Here is a 26,895-nt window from a genome sequence, read left to right on the forward strand (position 1 = left end):
AGAGGTGGGAAAAGAGGAGGAGAAGAAAGAAGAGAAATAATTCCCTCATTGGAACCCTTTAAATAGGGGCTTCTCCTTCAAGAAAAACCAGAAAGAGGTTGAAGATGTTGTGTCTCTAGCGTCACTCACCAAGGGGAGTAGGAGAATGAGGTCAGGCTGATAGTACTGAGCAGCCTACCAGGAAGAAAAGGTCCCCCACCCACTCCCAAGAGCCAGGAGTCCCAGGCAGAGGCTACCTCTGCCAGCCATGCCAGAGGCACAAAAGAATGGCCAGGGCTCCAGGCCATAGCCCTGTCTATCTTCTCCGGCCAGAGATTGGCACTCACACCAAGAGTCAAGAGCAGAAGGAGGAAGGGTTGGTGATTTCTGAGCTGTAGAAAGCCAATCTGTCGCTGTAGGGTCACTGGCAAAACCTGGTGTTCTTTCTCCCTCTATTAAAAAAGGAACTGGCTGTTCTTCCCTCCTAGCCAGGTTCACCTCTTCTTCTTCCTGAAGAATTTCCCATTAGCCGTCTGGCCTTCCTTCCTCAAAGGCAGTTGAAAATGGTCTCTTGCAGTTTCCCAAGTGAGTCTAGTGATGTAAAATGCTCCTTCCCATGTCCTCACCTCCTTCCCTGGCTCTCCACTGGCCCAGGTCAATTTCTGATTCCCTTTCTTACTTCCTTGCCCCATAAGTTTTGGTTACCCTGCCCACTAAACCCCTGAGCCAGAAGTGGAGTATCTGTTTGCACTCTCAGACTCTGAGCATTTGCCCCGTATGCAACTTGTGTTGACCCTTGAAGGATGCCCAAGGTTTGTGGTGGCAAGGGACACTGCAGGCAGTGGCAACAGCATGAGCATGAACTTCCAGTTCCAAATGAGTACAACATAGTCGAAAGTCAGCGAGGAAACCAGCCTGTAGAGGGACCATGGCAGAGTGCAGTGGAGAGTATGGCTAGAGTTATATCGAGATTTAAGCCTCATAGGAGTGGGGACATAGCTCAGCTTCCAACATGCTGCAGCCAGGAAGAAAATGGCATCTATGGGGAAGCAGCACGGATGGTGAGGAAGAACAGAAGAGGGTAAGAAGCAACTATCCGGGGCACCTGGGTGGCTCGGTGGGTTAAGACTCCGCCTTCTCTCTCTCTCTCTGCCTGCCTCTCTGCCTACTTGTGATCTCTCTCTGTCAAATAAATAAATAAAATATTTTTTTTTAAAAAGAAGCAACTATCTGTAGATATGATAAACTAGGTATAAATACCAAGTACAGGAAAAACCCACACTACCTGGAAAGTTTGGAGCAATTCTTTCAGGCAATAGAAAGTTCTAGCAAGTTAAGTGTTAAGCAGAAACCCCTTTGGATTACTCCCCACAACCACACACTGCCCTTGGAAAGTGATTTTATAAATTTTGAGTTCATCCTTTCTTAGTGAGCAGACTCTAAGTGAGACAGTATTTTTCTACTGGTTAAGAGTCTAAGGGTCATTATTAACCATTATGAAAAATTAGACATCGAGGGCATACAGTTGTCAGATTGGCAGAGTGTGGATTGAGCCTGGGACATGCTCTACAAATTGATTTTTAAAAATAAATTCCTGATACAGCCTTAGTTTTGTATTGTTTGCCTCCTTCTACCAAAAACTAGGCATAGAAAGATAAGAAAAACAAAGCTAAAATTTATATGTTAAAATTCTGTTAATTGAACTTCTGCTTCCAGCCGGGATGGAGGAACAGGGACTGGATTTATCTTTCTACCTTAAAAAACTATAGAACTGGGGCGCCTGGGTGGCTCAGTGGGTTAAGCCACTGCCTTCGGCTCAGGTCATGATCTCAGGGTCTTGGGATCGAGTCCCGCGTCGGTCTCTCTGCTCAGCAGGGAGCCTGCTTCCCTCTCTCTCTCTCTCTCTGCCTGCCTCTCCATCTGCTTGTGATTTCTCTCTCTGTCAAATAAATAAATAAAATCTTTAAAAAAAAACTATAGAACTGTACAAAACTTATGAAGGAATATTTTTCACACATTGGGTAGGGAAGGTCTATAACTTCAAATGTATGTAAACAAAGCGAGCCCTAAAATTGCACCAGGTTACTGCCTTGAGGCAGTTTCCAGGATGCAGCTCAAGGAAAAGGAATCCAAAAAGAGCACTCATTGAGTCGAGGGGACAGAGACTGGTGTTCAGGGAGGTCAAGGCAGTTATGATTTGTGGGCCAGACAATCAGAGAGGAGGGAGTTACACAGAGAAAGGGTGCCAGAGGTATGCAGAAGTGTCCTCTTAAGTCTTTGGCTAAGCACTGATATGCACAGATGTGAGAGGAAAACACCCAGAGCCAGGAGAAAAAAAAACCCTCAAAAAAAAAAAAAAAAGAAGGAAAGAAAAGGAAAAGAAACTAGAATAATACTTGGAGTTCACATAAGGCTGGTAATACTTCATGTCCTCACCAGCCACAGTAGAAAAATATCCCAACACATAGACCATCCAGTGGAATCCTCAGAAGATATAGGGGAGCAAAATTAACCCTAGAATAAAGGCTGCTCTGAACTTGTCCTGACAAAGTTTAAAAGCCTTGAAAGGGTCAAACTAAGTCTAGGTAACTTAACTGCATATCTGAAAAATAAATCCAAGGGAGGACTTAAGATGGCGGAGTAGTAGGGAGACCCTGAGCTTGCCTCATCCCCCAAACACAGCTAGATCAACAACAAATCATTTCAAACAACTAGGAAATCAATCTGAGGATTAAGAAACAATCTGCACACCTGGAGGGAGAGAACATGACAGATGCAAGATTTGGAGGTTTGACCTAGGGGAGAGAAAAGCCACAGTGCTGCAAATGGGAGTGAGCCCTTTTCGTGGAAGTCAGGGAGAGTGAGAGAGAGCAGGAGAGACAGCAGCAGGTAGGGTTCGCACAGGGTGCAGTAGGGTGGGGATCCCCTAGGTCACACTGGAAAGAATGCTCCCCTTCCTGGATTACATTTGGAATCGGGTATTTTGCTTCCCCAAGGACAAAAGGCCTGCCAGGAGCCAAACAACCATTCAACAGCACAGGACAGAGGCTTGCATAGAGGACAGATAATCTGGTCAGTGCTTCACCATTGACTCCAGCCACTGTGTACACATTGTGTGACTGAATTTCTGGGACAGAACAGTGCCAGGTGCACTGCAAGGCTCTCCTCTGAGGGGAGAGAAACAAGTCCATGCTTGATGGGTCCTTTAAGATTTGGAGTTTTGAATCCCAGCCAAGAAGCACAAGAGAGTTGGGGCACCAGATGTGCCAACAGCCCAGGCACAGACAGGTTGAGGGCAAGGATCTGCCAAAAGCCTGGAACACAGGATGGAGATTGTTCACTTTACTGGGAGGGCCTATGGGCAGTGGGTGCCATGCGATCTCCCCTCCCCCCGCCCCCGGGGATGAGAGGGCAGTGTGATGCCTTCTTCCATACCTGCCCAACAGCACTTGTCAGACTGCAGAGAGAAACAGTCTCCAGTGGAGGCTGGAGTTGCTTATATCAAATCCCACCCCTCCCTGCACCCAGCAGGGGCATTTTTGCAAAGGCAGGTCAGACTGCGAGCCAGCAAAGCAGACCTCTCAGAAGATGAACACAAGCTCCCCGCACAGACCAGACCATAGCTACTGATTATAGAATGCTCCAAAGTGTCACTTCCAGTTCTGGTGTAAATAGCAGGCTTTCTTTTTATCTAATTTTTTAAAAAGATTTATTTATTCATTTTAGAGAGACAGAGTTGGGGGCGGGGAGAGGTTAGAGGGAGGGGAAGAAAGATAACTGCAAGCAGACTCCCCACTGAGCCCAGACCTGCAACGTGTGGCTCAATCCCACAACCCTGAGACCATGCCAAATTCAAGAGGCAGATGCCCAACCAACTGAGCCACCCATGTGCCCCAATTATTTATTTATCTTTAATTTTTTTTAATTTTTAATTTTTAAAATGTTCTTTCTTTTCCCTTTTTCTTCGTCATCAGGCTTATAGTTTTTTGTTCATTTGTTGGCTTGTCTATTTCCTTTTCTTGTTTTTTGGATCAGGCTTCCTTTTTTTTCTTTTTCTTTTCTTTTTTCTTATTTCTTCCTTTTCCTTTGGAATCAGGCTTATTGTTTTTTTGTTTGTTTCCTGTTTGCTTTTTTATTCCTTTTCTTTTTCTCTTTTCTTGGATCACACTTTTTTTTTTCAAAAACAGGCTTATCTTAACAAACAAATCAAAGCACATCTAGCTGAGGGTCCAAACACTCCCCACAGCAAGCAAAGGGGAACTTTGTAGAGGACTGACCTGTGAGAAAGAGCAGCCAAAACACAATAGCAGAGTGCACACAGTATACACCAGAAACACTTCCTGAAGCACCAGGTCATGCACAGTGTAAGACCCCTTCTTAATACAGTATTACTCTCAGGAGTAGAAAACATAACAACCTTTCATAATACACAAAAGACAGAAGCTTAGACATAATGACAAGATGGAGGAATCCTCCCCAAAAGAAGATCAAGAAAAAAAATCACAGTCAGGGATTTGCTCAAAACAGATATAAGCAATATATCTGAATAAGAATTTAGAACAGTCATGAGAATACTCAATGGGCTTGAAAGAAGCATAGAAGATACCAGAGAAACCCTGGCTGCAGACATAAAAGACCTAAATATTAGTCAGGGGGCGCCTGGGTGGCTCAGTGGTTGAAGCCTCTGCCTTCGGCTCAAGTCATGATCCCAGTGTCCTGGGATCGAGCCCCGCATTGGGCTCTCTGCTCAGCGGGGAGCCTGCTTCCCTTCCTCTCTCTCTGCCTACTTGTGATCTCTGTCTGTCAAATAAATAAATAAATAATCTTTAAAAATTAGGCTGAAATAAAAAAATATGATAACTGAGATGCAAAACTGACTGGATGTAATCACAAGGATGGAAGAAACAGAGGATTGAATAGGTGATATAAAAAATACAATTATGAAAAATAATGAAGCTAAAGAGGGAAAGAAAACTACTAGATGGACAAATATAGACTTAGAGAACACAGCAATTCCACAAAGCACATTATTTGTATCATGGGAGTCCCAGAAGAAGAAGAGTGGGGAAAAGGGGGGCAGAAGGTTTATTTAAACAAATTAAAGCTGGGCACTTCCCTAATTGGGGAAGGAAACAGGCATTCAAGTCCAAGAGGCACAGAGAACTCCTCTCAAAATCAACAAAAACAGGTCAACACCAAGGTATATCATAGTGAAACCTGCAAAATACAAAGATAAAAAGAAAATTCTGAAAGCAGCTGGGGAAAAAAGTCCTAAACTCCTAACTGCAAGGGTAGACATTTAAGGTTAGCAGCAGACCTCTCCACAGAAACTTGGCAGGCCAGAAAGTTGTGGCATGATATATTCAACACGCTAAATGGGAAAAATATGCAGCCAAGAATACTTTATCCAGCAAGGCTGCAATTCAGAATAGAAGGAGAGATAGAGTTTCCAAGATAAGCAAAAACTAAAGGAGTTTGTGAACACTAAACAAGCTCTGCAAGAAACATTAGGGCCCTCTGAGGGGAAAAAGAGAGCAAAAGCAACAAAGACTGTAAAGGAACAGAGGCAATCTGCAAAGAACAACAACTTTACAGGTAACAGAATTGCATTAAATTCATATCTATCAATAATTACTCTGAATGTAAATGGACTCAATGCTCCAATCAAAAGACACAGGGTATTAGAATAGATTTAAAAAAAAAACCCAAGACCCATCTATATGCTGCTTAGAAGAGACTCATTTCAAGATTTATTTATTTATTTTAGAAAGAGAGAGAGTGAGCATGGGGGGGCAGAGGGAGAGAATCTCAAACTCCCCACTGACACAGAGCCTAACATGGGGCTTGATCTCACAACCCTGAGATCATGACTTGAACCAAAATCAGGATTTGGATGCTTAACCAACTGAGCCACCCACGTACCCCAAGAGGCTCATTTTAGACCCAAAGTCACCTTCAGTTTGAAAGTGAGGGGGTGGAAAACCATCTATCATGCCAATGGACATCAAAAGAAAGCTGGAGTAACCATACTTATATCAGACAAACTAGATTTTAATCCAAAGAATGTAAAAAGAGATGAAGAAGGGCACTGTATTGTAATAAAAGTGTCTATCCAACAAGAGGATCTAACAATTGTAAATATTTATGCCTCCAACTTGGAAGCACCCAAATATAGAAATCAATTAATATCAAACTTAAAGAAACTCATTGATAACAATACAATAATAGCAGGGACCTTAACACCCCACTCACAGCAATGGACAGATCATCTAAGCAGAAGATCAACAAGGAAACAATGGTTTTGAATGATATACTAGACCAGATAGACTTAACCAGATACATTCAAAGCATTCCATCCTAAAACAGAAGAACACATATTCTTCTCTAGTGCACATGGAACATTCTCCAGAATAGATCACATACTGGGTCATAAATCAGGCCTCAAGCAGTACAAAAAGACTGAGATCATACCATGCATATTTTCAGACCACAATGCTGTGAAACTTGAAGTCAACCACAAGACAAAATTTGGAAAGACCACAAATGCATGGTGGTTAAAGAGCAGCCTATTAAAGAATGAATGGGTTAACTAGGAAATTAAATTTAAAAATTTCAAAAATACAAGGAAGCAAATGAAAATGAAAACACAATAATCTAAAACTTTTGAGACACAGCAAAGGTGGTCCTAAGAGGACCAGAGCAATACAGGCCTTTCTCAAGAAGCAAGAAAATTCTCAAATACACAACCTAGACTTAGGCCTAAAGGAGATGGAAAAAGAACAGCAAATGAAGCTTAAAACCAGCAGAAGGGAAATAATTAGGATTAGAGCAGAAATAAGTGATATAGAAATTTTTTTAAAAACGGAACAGGTAAACTAAACTAGGAGCTGGTTCTTTGAAATTAACAAAATTGATAAACCTCTAGCTAGACTTATCAAAAAGAAAAGAGAAAGGACCCAAATAAATAAAATTATGAATGAAAGAGGAGAGATCACAACCAACACCATAGAAATACAAACAATTATAAGAACATATTATGAGCAATTATATGCCAACAAATTGGGCAATCTGGAAGAAATGGATAAATTCCAAGAAACATATGAACTACCAAAACTGAAACAGGAAGAAACAGAGAATTTGAACAGACCTATAACCAGCAAAGAAATTGAAGCAGTCATCAAAAATCTCCTAACAAACAAGAGTCCAGGGCCAGATGGCTTTCCAGGGGAATTCTACCAAACATTTAAAGAATTAATTCCTATTCATCTGAAGCTGTTCCGAAAAATAGAAATGGAAGGGAAACCTCCAAACTCGTTCTGGGAGGCCAGCATTACCTTGATGTCAAAACCAAAGACCCCACTAAAAAGAAGAATTACAGACCAATATCCCTGATGAACCCGGATGCAAAAATTCTCAACAAGATACTAGCTAATTGAATACAACAATACATTGAAAGGATTATTCGCCATGACCAGGTGGGATTTATTCCTGAGGCACTTAGACAGTTTCAGCATCCACACATCAAACAGTGTGATATACCACATTAATAAAAGAAAGGATAAGAACCATATGATCTTCTCAATAGACACACAAAAAAGCATTTAACAAAAGGTAACATCCTTCCTTGATAAAAACCCTCAAGAAAGTAGGGACAGAAGGAACATACCTCAACATCATAAAGGCCATATGAAAGACTCACAGCTAATATCCTCAATGGCAAAAAACTGAGAGCTTTTGCCCTAACATCAGGAACATGACAGGGATGTCCACTCTCACCACTGTTGTTCAACATAATACTGGAAGTCCTAACGTCAGCAATCAGGCAAAAAAAAAGAAATAAAAGTTATCCAAATCAGCAAGGACGAAGTCAAACTTTCACTCTTTGCAGACAACATGATACTCTATGTAGAAAACCCAAAAGACACCACTAAAAAAATTGCTGACACAGGAATTCAGCAAAGTCAAAGGATATAAAATCAATGTACAAAAATCTTCTGCATTTCTATATACCAATAATAAAGCAGTAGAAAGAGAAATCAAGGAACTGATCCCATCTAGAATTGCACCAAAATCATAAGATACCTAGGTATAAACCTAACCAAAGAGGTAAAAGAGCTATATATTGAAAACTATAGAACACTTATGAAAGAAACTGAAGAAGATAGAAAGAAACAGGAAAACATTCCATACTCATGGATTGGAAGAAAACATATTGTTAAAATGTCTATACTAACCAAAGCAACCTACAGAGTCAATGCGATCCTGGTCAAAATAACACCAGCATTTTTCACAGAACTAGAACAAACAATTCTAAAATTTGTATGGAAGCAGAAAATACCCCGAATAGCCAAAGTAAGGTTGAAAAAGAAAGGCAAAGTGAGAGGCATCATGAACCCAGACTTCAAGCTGTATGACAAAGCTGTAATCATCAAGACAGTATGGTACTGGCACAGAAATAGACATAGATCAATGGGAAAGAACAGAACACCCAGAAACGGACCCACAAGTCTATGGTCAACTAATCTTTGACAAAGCAGGAAAGATTATCCAATGGGAAAAAGACAGTCTCTTCAACAAATGGTAGTGGGAAAACTGGACAGCCACATGTAAAAGAATGAAGTTAGACCACTTTCTTACACCATACACAAAAGTAAATTCAAAATGGATGGAAGACCTAAATATGAGAGGAAACCATCAAAATCCTAGAAGAGAACACCTCTTTGACCTTGGCCCCAGCAACTTCCTACTTAGATACATCTCCGGAGGCAACTGGAACTTCAGCAAGATAAAAAGATTCTGCACAGCAAAGGAAAAGGAATTAACAAAACTAAAAGGCAAACATTGGAATGGGAGAAGATATTCGCAAATGACATATTGGATAAAGGGCTAGTATCCAGAATCTATAAAGAACTCATCAAAATCAATATGCCAAAAATAAATGATCCATTTAAGAAATGGGCAGAAGACATGAACAGACATTTCTCCAAAGAAGATATACAAATGGGTAATAGACACATGAAAAAATGTTCAGCATCACTCATCATCCTGGGAAATACAAATTAAAGCCACAATGAGATACCACCTCACACTTCTAAGGATGGCTAAAATTAACAACACAAGAAACAACAGGTATTGGTGAGGATGTAGAGAAAGGGGAACCCTCTTGCACTGTTGGCGGGATGCAAACTGGTCAGCCACTCTGGAAAATAGTATGATGGTTCCTCAGATATTAAAAATGAAACTACCCTACAACCCAGCAATTGCACTACTAGGTATTTATCTAAAGGATATAAAAGTGATGATTCAAAGGGACACATACACCCCAATGTTTATAGCAGCACTATCAACAATACCCAAATTATAGAAAGAGCACAGATGTCCACCGACCGATGAATGGATAAAGAAATTATGGTATAGGGACGCCTGGGTGGCTCAGTTGGTTAGGCGGCTGCCTTCGGCTCAGGTCATGATCCCAGCGTCCTGGGATCAAGTCCCACATCGGGCTCCTTGCTCGGCAGGGAGCCTGCTTCTCCCTCTGCCTCTGCCTGCCATTCTGTCTGCCTGTGCTTGCTCGCTCTCCCTCTCTCTCTCTCTGACAAATAAATAAATAAAATCTTAAAAAAAAAAAGAAATTATGGTATAGATATACGACAGAATATTCCTTGGCCATCAAAAAGAATGAAATCTTGCCATTTGCAACAACATGGATGGAGTTAGAGTGTATTATGCTGAGCAAAATAAGTCAATCAGAGAAAGATAAATATCATATGATTACACTCATATGTGGAATTTAAGAAACAAAACAGAGGAACATAGAGGGAAAGAAAGGAAAATAAAATAAAAACTGAGAGGGAGGCAAACCATAAGACACTCTTAACTATAGAGAATAAACTGAGGGTTGCTGGCGGGGAGTGGGGGGATGCGCTAAATGGGTGATGGGGCATTAAGGAGGATACTTGTTGGGATGAGCATTGGGTATTGTATGTAAGCGATGAATCACTAAATTCTACTCCCGAAACCAAAACTATACTATATGTTAACTAACTTGAATTTAAATTTAAAATAAGTAAGCAAATAAAAAGAAAAAATAAATCCAACTCTATTTAAAGGAATAAAATAAAATCCAGGAACCAATAACAAAAACCTCACAATGTTTGACATTCCATATAAAGTTAGTAGGCACACAAAGAAGCAGAAAAATATTACTCCTAATAAGGAAAAAAGTCAATAAGAAGAGAGTAAGATATGACCAAAATGATGAAAATAGCAGACAGGAACATTAAAAAAAAGCTATTGTAAATATGCTTTATATATTCAAAAAGGCAGAGAAAAACATGAGCATGATGAGATGAAGAAATGGAAGATATAAAAAAGACTCAAATGGAGCTTCTAGAGGCGAAAAATTACATTTGAAAAGTACACTTGATGGATTAGAGGCAAATAATCACAGAAGAAAAATTAGTATATTTGAAGAAATAGCAATAGATTTTATTCAAAAATTATATACAGAGAGAAAAAAGATGGAGAAATTAATAAGGGTTATTAGATCCTAAAACTGAATGAAAATGAAAGTAAAACATCAAAATTGTGGGAAGCAGTGAAAACAATCCTTAAAGGGAATTTTATAGCATTAAATGTTTATATTAGAAAAGTGGGAAATTTTCAAGTCAATAATCTAGCTCCCACCTCAAGAAACTAGTAAAGAATGAAAAAAACCCAAAACAAGCAGTAGAAAGGAAATCATAGAGGAAGAACTTATAAAATTGAAAACAGAAAACAATAGAGAAGATAAATGAAAACAAAAACTAATGATTTGAAAAAACCAATCAAATTAATAAACCTGACAAAGACTGATAAAAGAAGGAAGACAATACGAATTGCCAATACCAGAAATGAAAGAGAGACTATCAGCAGAAATGCCTCGGACATGGAAAGGCAAATAAGGGAAGACTACAGACAACTCTATTCGAAATTTGAAAACTTACATGTAAAGGACAAATCCCTTGAAAACCACAAACTGTGAAAACTCATCCAAGATGAAATAGAGAACCTAAATATTCCTGTAACTATTAAAGACACTGAAACCATATTTTACAAACCTTCCAAAAAAGAAATATCTAGGCCCAGACTGTTTCACCACTAGAACATCTAAAGAAGAAATAACATCAATTCTACACAATCTCTATCAGAAAACGGTAGAGGAGCAAACTTTGTTTCGTGAGGCCAGCATTAAAATAATTTAAGAAAAGAGGGTGCCTGGGTGGCTCAGTGGGTTGGGCCCCTGCCTTCGGCTCAGGTCGTGATCTCAGGGTCCTGGGATCGAGTCCTGCGTTGGGCTCTCTGCTCGGCAGGGAGCCTGCATCCCTCTCTCTTTTTCTGCCTGCCTCTCTGTCTACTTGTGATCTCTGTCTGTCAAATAAACAAATAAAATCTTTTTAAAAAATAATAATTTAAGAAAAAATTACAGACAAGCATTTCTCGTGAGCCTAGGGGCAAGATGTTCATCACGGTGTTAAAACATGTACTAGGTTACAGACCTAGTAACCTAGTATATCTATACAGACCTAGGTTAGAGACCAGAGTCTGCCATCTATTAGCTGTGCCACTTTCATTAAGTAATAACCTCTCTGATCCTGCTTCTCTTTTGTAAAATGTAAATGACTATTGGGGCGCCTGGGTGGCTCGGTAGGTTAAGGCCTCTGCCTTTGGCTCAGGTCATGATCCCAGGGTCCTGGGATCGAGCTCCGCATCCAGCTCTCTGCTCAGCGGGGAGCCTGCTTCCCTTCCTCTCTGCCTGCCTTTCTGCCTGCTTGTGGTCTCTGTCTTTCAAATAAATAAATTTTAAAAATCTTTAAAAAATGTAAATGACTATAACTCTATAGCTTTGTTGTAAAGATTAAATGAGATAATTTAAAATGTTTATTTAATGTAATTCCTGAAACATAATATTATTCAGTATATGTTGGACAAATTCCTATTCCTATTATTATTATTATTGACATTCCTACATATGTAAAAATGTGAGGTCTATTTAAAGCAACTGAAACAGAATAGATAGTAATAACGTCTTCTGATCTTGCAGAAGTTGGACAGGGGTTTCTGTCCAGGATTACAAGGCAGAGATAATGCGCATTCCAGGGCCTAACCTATGCCAAGAGGTTAAGAGGAGCACAACAAAGGAGTAGAGTTCTTCCCTCCTAGAAGTGATAGGAACAAAGGGGGACACATGATTTCCCCTCAGACGTATGTACTTCTGGTGAGGAGGAGAGTGTGAAGTCCTGCCAACTCGAGGGCTTCTGGAGTTGAACAACCCATAGGTCTTCAGACTCATGACAGGTGGATCCAGGATTAGTGGATCTGGGATGAAGCACAAGATTATTAACATTCTTTTTTTTCCTTTTTAAAAAGATTTTATTTATTTATTTGACAGAGAGAGAGAGAGAGAGAGAGATCATAAGTAGGCAGGGAAGCAGACAGAGAGAGAGAGTGAACCAGGCTCCATGCTGAGCAGAGAGCCTGATGTGGGGCTTGACCCTGGGATCCTGGGATCATGACCTGAGCTGAAGGCAGAGGCCCTAACCCACTGAGTGCCCCACCCCAGGTGCCCCAAGATTTTTAACATTCTTTACAGACCAGAGATGCATCTAATGCACACGGATCATTGCTATGGGCTGAATTATGCCCCCCGTTCATATATTGAAGCCCAAACTCCCGATACTTGAGAATCGTGACTGTATTTAGAAATAGGGCCTTTAGAGGAGTAACAAAGTCCCTCTCTCATCCATTCGCTACTGAGTAGCAAAGTGAGAATTAAAATTCCCATTATGGTGCATTTTGCTCAAAACCTGTTGGTCACTCTCGCCACTCGGAAGAGAAGAGCCAGCCTCATTCACAGCCACCCTCCCATCTAACTGCAGCCACCTGACCTTCTGTCTCGTCTTCAGGGGTGCCAGACCCCTGCCTGTCTTGTGGTATTTGCGCATGCTCCGCCCTCAGTCCCTAAAGCTCTAGCCCCGCCTCTTTTCCCCGGACAAACTCCCATTTACTTGTCAGGCTCCAGTTTAGGTGTCACTTCCCCAGGGAAGCCTGCTCTGACCCCCCTAGATTAGAAAAGCATTTCCCCAGTGTTTGTTGCCCTCCTGTCCTCTCATCTTCCCTCATAGTATTTATTAGTGTCTGTCTGGCTGCCCTGCTCCACTGTGAGCTCTGTGGGAGCAAGGGCTACCTCTCCCATGCTCACCTCCGTATCCCCACCGCCTGGCGAAGTGCACACGATGAAAATTGCGGTGGAAGGCAGAGAAACAGTATAGTATGTCCTAGGTGCGGTTTCCCTCATTGAAAAGGCTGGTAAGAGAAGTGCCTGAGCCAGCTCCTCTACCTTCTCCCTCTGTCATCTCAGCGGTTTTGTCCAAGCTAGCCCAACAGTCTTCACCCCACCTCCATCCTTTAATTCTTTTTTAAAAAGATTTTATTTATTTATTTGACAGAGAGAGATCACAAGTAGGCAGAGAGGCAGGCAGAGAGAGAGAGGAGGAAGCAGGCTCCCCGCTGAGCAGACAGCCAGATCCAGGGCTCCATCCCAGGACCCTGAGATCATGACCTGAGCAGAAGAAAGAGGCTTTAACCCACTGAGCCAGCCAAGTGACCCACTGAGCCACCCAGGTACCCCAGCTCTGTCCTTTAATTCTTAAGTCACATTAGTCTTCTCCCCTCTCAACCTAGCTATTGTTGTCTCAGGGTTGTTTTGTTTGTTTGTTTGTTTTTTAATATTTTATTTATTTCAGAGAGAAAGAGAAAGCACAAGCAGGGGGAGCAGCAGGCAGAAGGAGAGGGAGAAGCAGGCTCCCTGCTGAGCAGAGAGCCTTACTCAGGGCTGGATCTCTGGACCTTGGGATCCTGACCTGAGTCAAAGGCAAACACTTAACAGACTGAGCCACCCAGGTGCCCCGTTTTCCCAGATTTTATATATACTGGATATAGAAAAAAGTTTCACTTTCTTCTGCATGTCACTGTAAGAACAATGCCTGGTCCATGAAAAATAGCAGCGGACTTTCAGATTCAATGTCAAGTTAGTAACAGGAGTAGCCACTGCTCGGTTCCCATTGTCATGAGGAAATGGAGGCCCTGCATGCCATATTGTTTCTTCAGAAGTCAGGAATCCATATTTTTATATGGACCCTCCTATTTTTGAAATACTGGCAACTATTTTTTTTTAAATGTGAACTGTGTTAGCTTAATGAAGCATATGTATGAGCCAGAGGTGTCCCATAAGCCACCACTCTGTGAACTCAGAATAGTAAACAACTTAACTATAACGCAAGTCAGAATGAAAACAGTGGTATAAGGGATGGTGATGATCGCTGGATGTCATACGCAACTAATGAATCGTTGAGCACTACATCAAAATCTAATGATGTACTACTCTATGTTGGCTAACTGAACATAATAAAAAAATTTTAAAGCAGGATGCCATTGGAACACCTGGAATGGAACAATCACAAAACGCACACTGTCATATTAATGAATACATATAACCAAGAAAATAGGCCAGGTGCCCCAGTTTGTATAGGCACAAAGCCAAAGCAGGATCGCCATGCCCCAACCTTCGTTTGGCCTCTGGAGACACACAGCTTGTCCAGTTATAGTCCATGACTTGCTCTCTTACTTATCTTTGCCTCCTGGATCTTGGCAACAAAGATAGAAAGTGAGGGAGGAATAATGATCAAAACAAATAAAATAAGCTTGGAAAGGAGCAAGGTGTTCTTTCAGAAAAGCACTACAGGAAATGAGTTCCAGAAAAATGATTCTTAAGCACTGATTCACTCCTAGCTCATTCCTAGGTGCGCCCGTTGACTTTAGCCATTTTGACCGTAATTTCCAGTACCGTACTTTCAGATCCCCACTTTAGTCCCTCACCTTATCTCGTCTGTCTCTTAATTAACCAGAACATTCTAACCTGTGTTTGCCTCTAATCCTACCTCACCTCAAATTCGAATTTCCCTCTAGTGAAAAGACTCCTAAATGCTACTTTAAAGCTTATCTGGACTATTCTATCTCAACTTATTTCTACAACCATCCTTCATCCTTTCCATTTTCCTAATTTGTGACCCTTTCACAAATACCTCTGTGTAGCCCCAGAAGTCATGGACTCTTTTATGATTTACCTCAGGCAATTGGTTTCCTTGGATATAGCCACAGCCCACAAAACTAATATTCATAGTCCTCTTGGGACTACCTGGAATCCCAGGTGAATTTTTCTGATGGCAAGTTATATAAAGAGGTTCCAGGACATATGGGACATAAAGAGTCAGATGCAAGGACAGTCACTGAGGCATTGTTTATAACAGAAAAAGACTAGATAAATCCCAAATGTCCATCACTTAGAGAATGGTTAAATGTACCATGGCACAAACATACTGTGCATTGTTATGAATGTTTCATGTACGAACGGACACAGCCTGTCTCAGGTTGGGTTTGCCGGAATGGAGCCTGAGACAAGGATTCTTGTGCACAGGATTTACTGGGGAAGTGCTCTCAGGAAAAGGCAGTAAGCCAAGCGGGATAGCACCAGGGGGAAAAGGTAGGCAAGAATTTAGTCTTAGGGGCGCCTGGGTGGCTCAGTGGGTTAAGCCGCTGCCTTTGGCTCAGGTCATGATCCCAAGGTCCTGGGATCGAGTCCCACATCGGGCTCTCTGCTCAGCAGGAAGCCTGCTTTCTCCTCTCTCTCTCTCTGCCTACTTGTGATCTCTCTCTGTCAAATAAATAAATAAAATCTTTTAAAAAAAAAGAATTTGGTCTTAGCTGGAGACTAGCCTCAGTCTGATCCCATTAATATCATCTGGAGTATAAACTGCACTACAGAGTATTCCCCCCAACACAACCAACTTGAGGAAATAACCTTTTGTACCCCCATGTCCATCAGTCAAATGGTTCTCCAAATGTTGGAGTTCCTTTCTCCAGAACACAGTTGCCCAAGTAAATGGCCATGAGTCCTTCTGGGGAAGGACGGATGAACTCATGACTACACATACGTGCACTGCTACTGCAGGATCCCCCCTCCCAGGAGGGACTTGAACCCGTTTAGTCCATGGGTTCTGGGTCTGGAAACTGGCTTATGTCAGGCAACTCTGCAAGAGGTCATGACTTGGTACTGGAGCAACTACCTTCAGCCTCCTGTTCACACTTGGCTTTTTATTTTGCAGATTGAGCAGGGTCCCTGTCATCTGTCCATCTGTTTCGCCCCTAGGGATGCTATAGTCTCTTAACCTCCATAACTCCCTCTAGGTCAGGGCCCCTTGGCTGCGCTGATGATGAATTCTCACTCCCCCTCGCGTCCACAGTTGACCATCACCTCCTGGCCCCTGTTCCTTCGGTTTCCCTGTCATCCCCGCTGCTAGTGATGAGCTCAGTTCTGTGATTGTTGCTTCACCTACCGTCTACTCTGGCCTGCATGTGGCCTACACATGTACTTCTTAGTCATGCTGGTGCCTCTCCGACCAGCACACACCTCATGGCCTTGGTGAACGGTGTGTTCCCTGAGCGCCTCTCTGCAACACGATCCCCCAGGACATCTTCTGGCCTCACATACCAGATCCACTCAGCAGGCTGCAACCTGAGCCTTCTAATCCACTGCCTGTCATGACGATTTAGGCAATTTCCACCCAACTTAGCCAACCTATTTTCCCTGCTTCTAGGATCCATCCTAGCACTGTGTCTGTACCATCTTTCAGGGTCTCTGCCCGGCTATTAGATCCTGTATCCTGGGAGACTACTCCTATATTTACAAACGACCTTGTATCCAAATTTGTGTTCCACTTCCCTTGATTCAGCAAAACTCTTGCCCATACCTACTGTCTCAGCTCCTACTGTGACATTTTGACTAGATGCTGCGAGTTCATCAGGGTATTGTCCCTTTCCTCTCTTAGCAGGCCGAGCACATCCCTTGTCAGAGGACACTGTGATTTAACCCTAGTTATTGGCCTCGGGTCTGGGAGGAGTATGACAAGGGAAAGGCCTGTGTACTGTGTTCAAACAAACAGGGTGTGCTAGCTCTTAATAGGGAGGAGTGGGCCACTTCCCACAGGGGAAGTCAAGGTTTTCAAGGCCTAGAAGTCCCTCTCTCATATGTCAGAGTCCCATTCTTTCCCAGCCAGAGTCCTGACCTTGGCATAGCAGACCTGCCTTAGTTGAGATTTTAACCATCCTTAGAGACCAACTGCTTTTATGGTTCAAGTCCTGGGCCCAGTCATCCACTTTCTTTATCATCCTGCTGCAGGAGGTGTGCCTCTGTATATGCCATCAAGGAGGTTCTGTGACTTTCCCACTGAACTTTAAATTGCCAACTAATCACTTTGATTTTTTGTGATCTTTTTCCAGAGTGCCCCTCAAACTTAGGAATAGCCATCAAATCCCATTCTCTTAGAGATTGCTACTTTCTCCATATTTGTCAAATGTCTGATATAGCCCAATAGCTGATTTAGTCCCTCCGACCAAAGGAAGTTTAACTGCACTGCTGCCTTGTGTCAGGGACTATCCATGCTCCACCTACCACCAGTGTGGGGTCCCCAATGCCAGCCAGGCAATGAGTGGCCCCGATTGAAAATCCCATCATCACACCTGCTCCTGGCACCAATTGTCACAGGGTCTGGCTTCCCCAGGAAACAGACCTCAAGAAGGAAACTGGTGCACAGGATGTTTGTTAGGGAATGTCTTTGGGATCAACACTTGTGGAAAAGAGGTGGAGGGAAAGGACTGGACAGAGGGAGGAGTGAAGCTATGATACAATTCCAACGAAGGCCTCAGCCAGCTCCATGGTAGGCTGTAGAACTAGAATATCTGGTTGACCCGAACTGGGTTAAAAGGGCTAGGCCTTTAGACCCGTGAACTTATTAGTCATTGGATGTGGATTTCCCTTGGAAGGAGGCATGATCTTAGGTGGAGCAGTTTTCTTTAGCTGAGGCATCCCATAAAGAGGGCTGATACCTGAAGGCCATCTAGATGTGCTCCCAGCAGCTGGAGGAATCATGTCCACACTGCTAAAAGGCAACCTGGGTGGCACATTACAGCATTCACCACGTGCACTGATGGCCATACTCTGTGAACATAAACTTTCTGATCTGCCTTCTGATGGGTACAGAAAATAACATATTCAGGGGGGGCCTGGGTGGCTCAGTGGGTTAAAGCCTCTGCCTTCGGCTCGGGTCATGATCCAAGGGTCCTGGGATCGAGCCCCGCATCGGAATCTCTGCTCGGCAGGGAGCCTGCTTCGTCTTCTCTCTCTGCCTGCCTCTCTGCCTACTTGTGCTCTCTCTCTGTCAAATAAATACATAAAATCTTAAAAAAAAAAAAAAAGAAAAGAACACATTCAGTAGATCAACAGCCACATACAAAAGGCTGTGTTGATCTGCTCTAGCAAAGATACCACATCCGACAGAGCCATTGGCACTGCTCAGTAAAATCTGTGGTACCTCCTATTGTCACCTGCCATGATACATCTGTTTTTGGGGGGCCACACTAGTGAATTTAATAGGTATCTGATGGCGGAATGCATTGTACAAGTCTCTGAGAGCACTAAATTCTGCAAATCTCCCTGGGATACAATACGGTTTTTAACTTTTATTTACTTATTATGTTGGTAGGTGGTGGTGAGGAGTTTCTGAGGCTTCTAGTTGGCCTTTACTATTTCAACAGCTCTTACACTACTGGCCAAACAACCAACACGAAGGTTCTGCCAATTGCTAAGCTTTTCCAATCCAGTTATACAGTCTGGAAGTACTCTTAAGCCGTCAGGCAGTCCTGAAACAGCAGCGTGTGGGCAGCTGCTCGGCTGGCTCACTACACCGGCACAGATTCAGCCATCAAGAAAACCATAAATCCAAATGACTATAGACAGCTTATTACTTTCATAGGCAGCAAAGCTAGATCATCATGGTGTCAGCTCTCCATGTCCCTAGTCCCGCAGGATGACATTGACTAGATGACAGACATGAACAGTGGGATGAGAGCAGTGTGGTTCTCAACTCCGGCTACACCTTGGAATTAGCTTTAAAAAGAAAAAAAAAAAAAACCTTTTTTCCTGGGCTCCACCCCCAGAGACTTATTTAATTACTCTGTTTTGGAGCCAGGACATGGGTAGTCTTTTTTTTTTTTTTTTTTAACTCCCCAAGTGATGTTAATGTACAACCAGGGCTAAGAACCATCACCTTAAGCAGAGTACAGGCTTGTAACCTACACCCAGGTCTGCTCTTCAGACCGTAAGTATTTCTAACAGGTAACAAAATATTTCATTCTACGAAAGAGAGAGAAATGCAACGGCCCCAGAAGAGGAATTTGACTGACCTAAAGATAGTGGCCTTTGAGCACTGGCTTCCAAAGTCAAATGACCTGGGTCAGATTACAGATGCTACCACTCAGCAGCCAGGTGATCTTGGGCAACTAACTTAACTTCCCTAACGTGAACATACCTATCAGTCTGCCTGACACGTGACAGGTCCTCAGTGTAGGTTCATTAACTCTGAATATGAATCTCCAAGCTTCATCTGTAAATTGAAGCTAATAATACCTGCCTGTCTGCCTATCTCCTAGAGTTGCTGTGAGACTAAAAATGGGTAATGGCCTTACAGGCCCTTTATAAACATGTAGGTGCTGTACAAATGGAAAGTGGAAACATTCTTTTTCTTTTATGAAAATGCTAAACATGTATGTCACTTTTTAAAAAATGTTTCTAAGAATCTTTGTGTCTGTGGTTTCAGAGTCTTACAAAAGCCCTAGAAGTAAACTGGGCAGTAAATTCACTGGTAAGAAAACTGAGACAAGAGACATTGTTTGATTGCACAAGGTTGTTCAGCAAAACGAAGACTGGATCTTAGGACCAATAACTCAAAGGCAGAGATTCTCTTCACCAGATAACACTCACAAAAGATCTATTAATAGATCCCCCTTGGGGCACCTGGGTGGCTCAGTGGGTTAAAGCCTCTGCCTTCTGCTCAGGTCATAATCTCAAGGTCCTGGGATAGAGCCCCGCATCGGGCTCTCTGCTCAGCGGGGAGCCTGTTTCCTCCCCTCTCTCTCTCTCTCTCTCTGCCTGCCTCTCTGCCTACTTGTGATCTCTGTGTCAAATAAATAAATAAAATCTTTTAAAAAAATTGATCCCCCTCAATGAGTAGGTTAGTCATCTGATCAGAGCTCTGTTGGACATGTTGGAACAATTTCTTTTACTTGTCCCTTTCAAAGTAGGATTTGTACCTGAGGAAATCTAATCAATACTCCTCAGTCCTTATGTACATGGTTAGTTTGGTTTTTAGTTTTCCTCCATTTTCTGTTATATTTCAGTGACCATGCTGGTGGCACACTGAGCAAAAGGAAAAGAAACCTTTCCCACTTCACCACCATCACCCTTGTTTATTACCATGTACCGTTCTAATTTCAACACGAAAACCACAGTGGAAATGGCAACACTAAAGACTGATAGCCACAAGATGGCAGAGTTTACCATTTCATTTTTTCTTGCTTACATCATTTATTCACTCATTCATTCAAGAATTATTCTTTGAGTGTCTACAATGTGTAGAGTGCTTTCTAGGGATCAAAAGGATTGTAAAAGAGGTGAACGATGTGATATGGTTCCTGCCCTTCAGAAGCTTGGGGTAAGGGCAGTCTGCGAAGAAGAAAAAACACACCTAAGAACATTTAAAAGAAAATACACATTACTGTGTGATTAGAGGCCAAGTAAGTGACACACACTGCCGTATGACTACAGTGAGCCGGAAAGTCTGCCTTGAGGGGAGAATAGAGCTGGGGCTTGAAGGATCAATAGGTAGTTTAGAAAGAAAAACTTAATCCCAAGCAAAAGGACCAGTGTGGATCATGCGACTGAAGTAAAAATGAGCAAAACATGTGCCCAGGTCAGTGATGTGACTAACCTGGTTATAACAAACGGATATTGGGTAAACAAGATTGAAATAGATTAGATAAATTAGATCTCCATTGATTTTGCTAGAATGATGCCCACCATAAAAGATAAAGGTATCTATTGAGCCTGCCAATAACTATGGCCTTCAGGCAGGCAATTTTCTAGCTTCAGTTTCATTGTTTGTAAAATGCACAGGTTAGACAAGATGACTTCTTACAGTCTTTCCAAATCTTATAAAAGAAAAACACTGGGAGGCAAGCAGGCAGGCAGACAGGGAGGGAAGGAGGTGGGAAGGTATGAAGGAAGAAGGGAGGGCACGGGAGGAAAAAGAAAATGGATTATAAGTTCTTTAGCAATTGCTGTATGGCTTTGACATTTCAGTTGCTGAACAGGGACAGTCTTACATAGTGGTTGGGGCTTGGGCTCTCCTGTTGGGTAGACTTAAGTCAGGTCTTGAATCAGTCACTTACTGTTTACCAGTAGGCAAGTTAGCTTAGACTCTATAAGCTTCAGTCATTCACTCAACAAACATACATGTAACACCTTCCTCCATGTTAAGCCCTATGCTAGTCATTGGTAATAGGGAGATAAACAAGACAGGCAAGATCTCTTCTCTGGAGCTTACAGTTTTGTAGGAGGGACCATCCAAAAATAATCACACAAAAAACTAGATGCAAGTGTAATCCGTGCCAAAGTACGGAGTGTTAGGAGAGTAGATAACCTAAAGGCCTAATCTAGTCTGACAGATCAGAGGTATCCCCAAGGAAAGATGAGCCAGGCAAAGAAAAGGAAAAAAGCATTTCAGGTCAAGTGAACAGTATATGAAAAGGCTTTAAAACTAGGAGGAGCAGGGTGCCTGGGCGGCTCAGTGGGTGAAGTGTCTGCCTTCGGCTCAGGTCATGATCTCAGGGTCCTGGGATCGAGCCCTGCATCGGGCTCTCTGCTCAGTGGGGAGCCTACTCCCCCCTCCCCAACTCCGCTTGGCTCTCTGCCTACTTGTGATCTCTGTCAAATAAATAAATAAGACTTTTAAAAGAAAAACTAGGAGGAGCTTGGCTGAGCAAATAACTAAATGGCAGCTATAGCTAGAGCACAGAGAACTAGGAGGATAATGGCAGAGACCAGGATATGTAAGTCAATAGAGCCTGATGAAGAGAATGTCCCGACGGGCCTAGGAAGCCTGTGGTCTTTACACTAAAGCCATGAGAAGTCTGTTTCCTTCTTCATAAAAGAAGGGATAGCACACCTCCCTCACAAGGTAGCTGTTTCGACGAAAGGGCCTCACTGCCCTCCCTCATCCCACACCTCCTTATTGAATCTATCACCAAGTCCTAGCAGCACCACCTCCAAGAAATCCGTCACCTCCCAAATACGTTTCCATCTCCACAACCATGACCCTGGCCTAAGTCGTCATCTCTAGCCTGGACAATTGCGAACTAGTCCGGACTTACACCTTTGCTCCCCTCCTACCCATTATTCCTGCAGCAACTCCAGTGATCTTACTAAAATTGAAACTGGCTCGCAGTAGGCCTTCGCTTAAAACCTTCCACGGACTTCCTTCGCAGTGCTCTTAGCATAGAGACCAAATCCTTAAGTCATATGCTAATGCAGTTCCCTCCCTGAGATGGGCATTTTAGCTCAACTCCCACCTCACTCCTCACCTACTTCATTCCAACTCGCCCTTACATTTTTACTTCTCTTCTTCAGGCAAGCCTTTCCTGATCCCAAGCCGCCACCTATTTCACATTCTTTTCTTATTTGCCCACTGGGAACATGTTATTTCTCTTCTGATCTCTTATCTCTGTAATTACACAGTCCTCAGAGCGATTGTTTAATGTCTGTTTCTGCCACTAAACTATAAGCCTGAGAAAGTAAGAAACACACATTTTTTGCTTACTTTTGGATCCCCAGAACCTTGCCCAATCTTTGACATATAGGAAGCACTCCATGAATACTTGTTCATTGAATGAGGGAGGTGTTAGCTACTGCTACAAATAATAAAATACTAACAATAATTGTTATTTAGGGGCACCTGGGTGGCTCAGTTGTTCGGCGTCTGCCTTTGGCTCAGGTCCTGATCACAGGGTTCTGGGATCGAGTCCCACATCAGGCTCTCCGCTCGGCGGGAAGCCTGCTTCTCCCTCTCCCACTCCCCCTTGCTTGTGTTCCTTCTCTCACTCTCTGTCAAATAAATAAATAAAAATCTTTAAAAACAAAACAAAACAGATTTCTATTTATTATTTTATTGTTATAAATGTGCCATTTCATTGTTATCCATAGGAACCAGCAAAATATTAGCACAGACCATGTTGCTGGTCAGTGAATACCCTACCACCTTTTATCAGAGCCCCTATTTCTATATTTAGCTCAATTATTATATTCTAACTATAGCTACAACCCAGCATGGTTATGAGGCTCTGAAGTCAGACTTGGCCTAAACCCCCATTCTGCTACTATCTTTGTGACTTCGAACAAGTTGGCCTTTCTGGGATAGAGTTTGTTTTCAGACTCATGAGGCTTTCATGAGATCATGCATGGAAAGTGCTTAGTACAGAGTCTGGAATATAACATGCTTCAATAACATACTGTTACCTCATAAAGACTGTTGATTAATCTGAATAAGTACCTATTAAAATGTACAGCAAGGGTCACCTGGGTGGCTCAGTGGGTTAAGCCTCCGGCTTCAGCTCAGGTCATGATCTCAGGGTCCTGGGATCGAGGGAGCCTGCTTCCCCCTCTCTCTGTTGCCTCTCTGCCTACTTGTGATCTCTCTGTGTCAAATAAATAAGTAAAATCTTAAAAAGTAAATAAAAAATAAAATGTACAGTAAAAACAGAATACCAAAGGATCTATGACAGCATGCTATCTCCGCCTGCTGGGGGGAAATCTCCCTCAGGATATATGAACCTGATGGAATCTTCCTGTAATCTTGAGAAATAAAGGGAACTTTGAAAGAGGCAAGGAAGGCTACAGAAGGTAAAGTTGGAGGTCTCTGAGAATTCAAATGTACTATTTACCTTATGTGCTGGTAAATCATCTGGAATGCAAAAAACAATGGGTTAGGCCCCAAAGGGTTGGCTTCCTAAGTAGTAGCAAAAGTCTGAGGATACTGATCTAACATTCATATTTGACCTTGTCTGTTCTTTGTACCATCATGTCCCTGATTTGCCAAAACTGATTACCTCAAGGAAACAACTGTCCATGTCCTTCATTTGGGGAACTTAGCTAATAACCAATTTTCCTCCACTCAAATGTTATCTAATGTGCTTATTAAGCCATTGCTGCCCCTTTGGATAGATACCTTGAAAAAAGGGATCTTGGGGTAGGAAAAGTCTTCATGGTCAAAGGACTGAATCTCAAATGGTAGAATCTAAGAAAATAAGATGTGCAATGCAACAAATGGACTCAGGAGGAGCACATGGCTCTGTGTACTTCATATCAGGCAGCGGTTAGGAGCAGCTGTCTGGAATTAGATGGATGAGATTTCAAATCCAATTTCAAATCCTAGATCTGCAACATACAAGCTGGGTGATCCAGGTAAGTTAATTAAGTTTATGTCCTCAACTGTAAAATGGGGATAATAAGGATCTATCTTAGCAGGTTGTTAGAAAGATTAAATGAGATGACACAAAGTCATCCAAGAAAAGTCTGGTAGAATTTGAGTGCTCACGTATTTTTATTATTTAATCATATCTGGTAATTAAATCGAAGCAGCCATGGCCTGTTCTTTTCTAAAACCATAATGGGCTCCTCCTAGAGAGCACTGGGGCCTATGTGGTTACCCACCCTACTTGTATTTCAGGCACAGGATGGATGGAGCAGCAATGAGGGGAGGCGGAAACGCAGACCTCTGGCCACTGGTCCCACCTGATGAGTAATACTGCATGGAGGACAGAAAAGAGGAAACTTAGATGAAATTCGTACCTCCCCCCCCCACAATAAAAAATAAAAGGACAACTCAGTATAATTATGCCCAGATTTCTGCTGGCAGAAGTTTGCAAACTAATTTTTACATAAAGGCCACCAGGCCAATTAACATCCTGAGTGCTTAAAGGGGTGGGGTAGTGGGAAGAGGGTCACTGGCGAGAGTTTTGCTCTCTCCCAACCCCCACAATAACTACACTTAAAGCTCCAGACACCACCTCCCTTCCCAGCAAACCTCAGTTTTTCAGACCCCGTCAGTCTGTTCCCAGAAACCTCAGGTGGTTTCCGCTTCCATTGACCTTAAAAAACAAAAGAGCCGTTATTTTACCAGCAAAATGAGTTTATTGAGGAAGAGCAGAGGAATTGTAATTCAGAACAAGCAAACTGTGGCAATCCATAGGCAAACCCAGAGAACAGAGGAGAGGGGCTTGCTTTCCCAGGGGAAAAGAGGAGGGACTGTTTCATTGAGCTCTCACTGACTGGGCTGTTGCTGGGCAAGGAGAAATTCATCCTTTCTCAGGCTGGGATACCAAAAGCAAGCTGCTTCCTGCTGGGAATTGTGGGATAATGCTTCTTCCACCAAGAGGTAATGCATGAGAGCTCCCCCTTCGGGGCTTCCTGACTCCATTTTAAATAAAGTTTCCTTTATTTTCACATCTCCCCCTTTTGATCAAGGTCTTTCTCAAAAGCACTGCTAATCAAAAGTCAGGGTTGTGTTGTGGTGGTTTTGTTTTTTGGGTTTTTTTTTTTTCATATTTAGTGTTTTCATCCCCTTGGTGTCAGAAAGGATCTTTCCTGGTGGTCATGTCCCTCATGAGAGGGAAAGTGTGTAGAATGGAAACCGGTGAAGTCACATTTGAGTAACAGGGAAGAGGAGGAGGGAGAACTGTCAGGCATTTCCCGTCTGAGATAAATGTTGAAGATCATCTCAAAGTGCTGAGCTAGCATGACCCTACTGGGCACGTTATTTCTACGAATGTTTGAGAGGCAATAGGTATAAGGCTTAAAACTGATTATAAAGGTGTGCCTGGGTGGCTTTGTCAGTTGAGTGTCTGACTCTTGATCTCAGGGTTGTAAGTTTGAACCCCACACTGGGTGTAGAGATTATTTAAAAATAAAATCTTTTAAAAAACAATTATACAGGGGCACCTGGGTGGCTCAGTGGGTTAAAGCCTCTGCCTTCAGTTCAGGTCATGATCCCAGGGTCCTGGGATCAAGCCTCGCATCGGGCTCTCTGCTCAGCAGGGAGCCTGCTTCCTCCTCTTTCTCTGCCTACCTCTCTGCCTACTTGTGATCTCTGTCAAATAAATAAATTAAATCTTTAAAAAAAAAAGATTACACAGAACAAGATGAGCAGAACTTCTGCAAGGCTAAAGGGGTCTTTTCCAAAAGCCTTGCAGGGGCACCTACATGGCTCAGTTGGTTGAGCATCAGACTCTTGGTTTTGGCTCTGGTCATGGTCTTGCAGTTATGGGATCCAGCCCCGAGTAGGGCTCCATATTCAGTGCAGATTCTGCTTTAGATTCCTTTTCCTTTCCCCTTTGCCTCTCCCTGCTCACTCACTTTTGCGCTCTCTCACTCAAATAAACAAAAATCTTTTTTAAAAAAGCCTTGCAAAGAGGAGTTAGCTTATTTGTATTTCCCTTGGATGCAGGGAAACAAATAATAAATAGGGAAGAACAAATCGAAGTTTCTGGTGTCAGATCCAACAGCCAGAAAGGCTCTCTTTTTGCAATAGATTAGAAAGAAAGGGAGGAAATAAGGTAAGAAGCAACATCGAGAAAAAGGTATACAGGTCTGGTCCAATCATCTTAAGAAAGCTGTCTCCTTCAGCTGTCGTCTGCTTCAATTCCTGGAAATCTTTATTTCCAGGTACTCATGGGATGTGCAGATCTAGTCAGGGTCTGGTGCTTTCGTTAGATGTGACACACGGGAGGCTGCTTGGCTGGCTCAGTCAGAGGAGTGTGCAACTCTTGATCTCGGGGTTGTGAGTTCGAGCTCCATGTTGGGTGGAGAGATTAGTTTAAAAAATAAATCTTAAAAAAAAAAAAAAAAGGATGTCACACATGGATCCAAGAGTC

The 26,895-nt window shown here is 42.6% G+C and overlaps 1 long non-coding RNA gene across 2 annotated transcripts in view; it reads right to left on the minus strand.

Moving 5' to 3' along the window:
- LOC309855736 overlaps positions 1-26,895 on the minus strand; it is an 89,644-nt gene that overhangs the window by 40,945 nt on the left and 21,804 nt on the right. For both annotated transcript variants that reach the window (XR_014306966.1, XR_014306967.1), the window contains exons 4-6: positions 25,050-26,850; positions 24,677-24,770; positions 18,880-19,021 (exon numbers count right to left, since the gene is read on the minus strand). This is a non-coding gene — a long non-coding RNA (uncharacterized lncRNA). The remainder of the gene's footprint in view (positions 1-18,879; positions 19,022-24,676; positions 24,771-25,049; positions 26,851-26,895) is intronic.

This window comes from Mustela nivalis, assembly GCF_964662115.1.
Source record: "Mustela nivalis genome assembly, chromosome: X".
NCBI classification, from domain to species: domain Eukaryota; kingdom Metazoa; phylum Chordata; class Mammalia; order Carnivora; family Mustelidae; genus Mustela; species Mustela nivalis.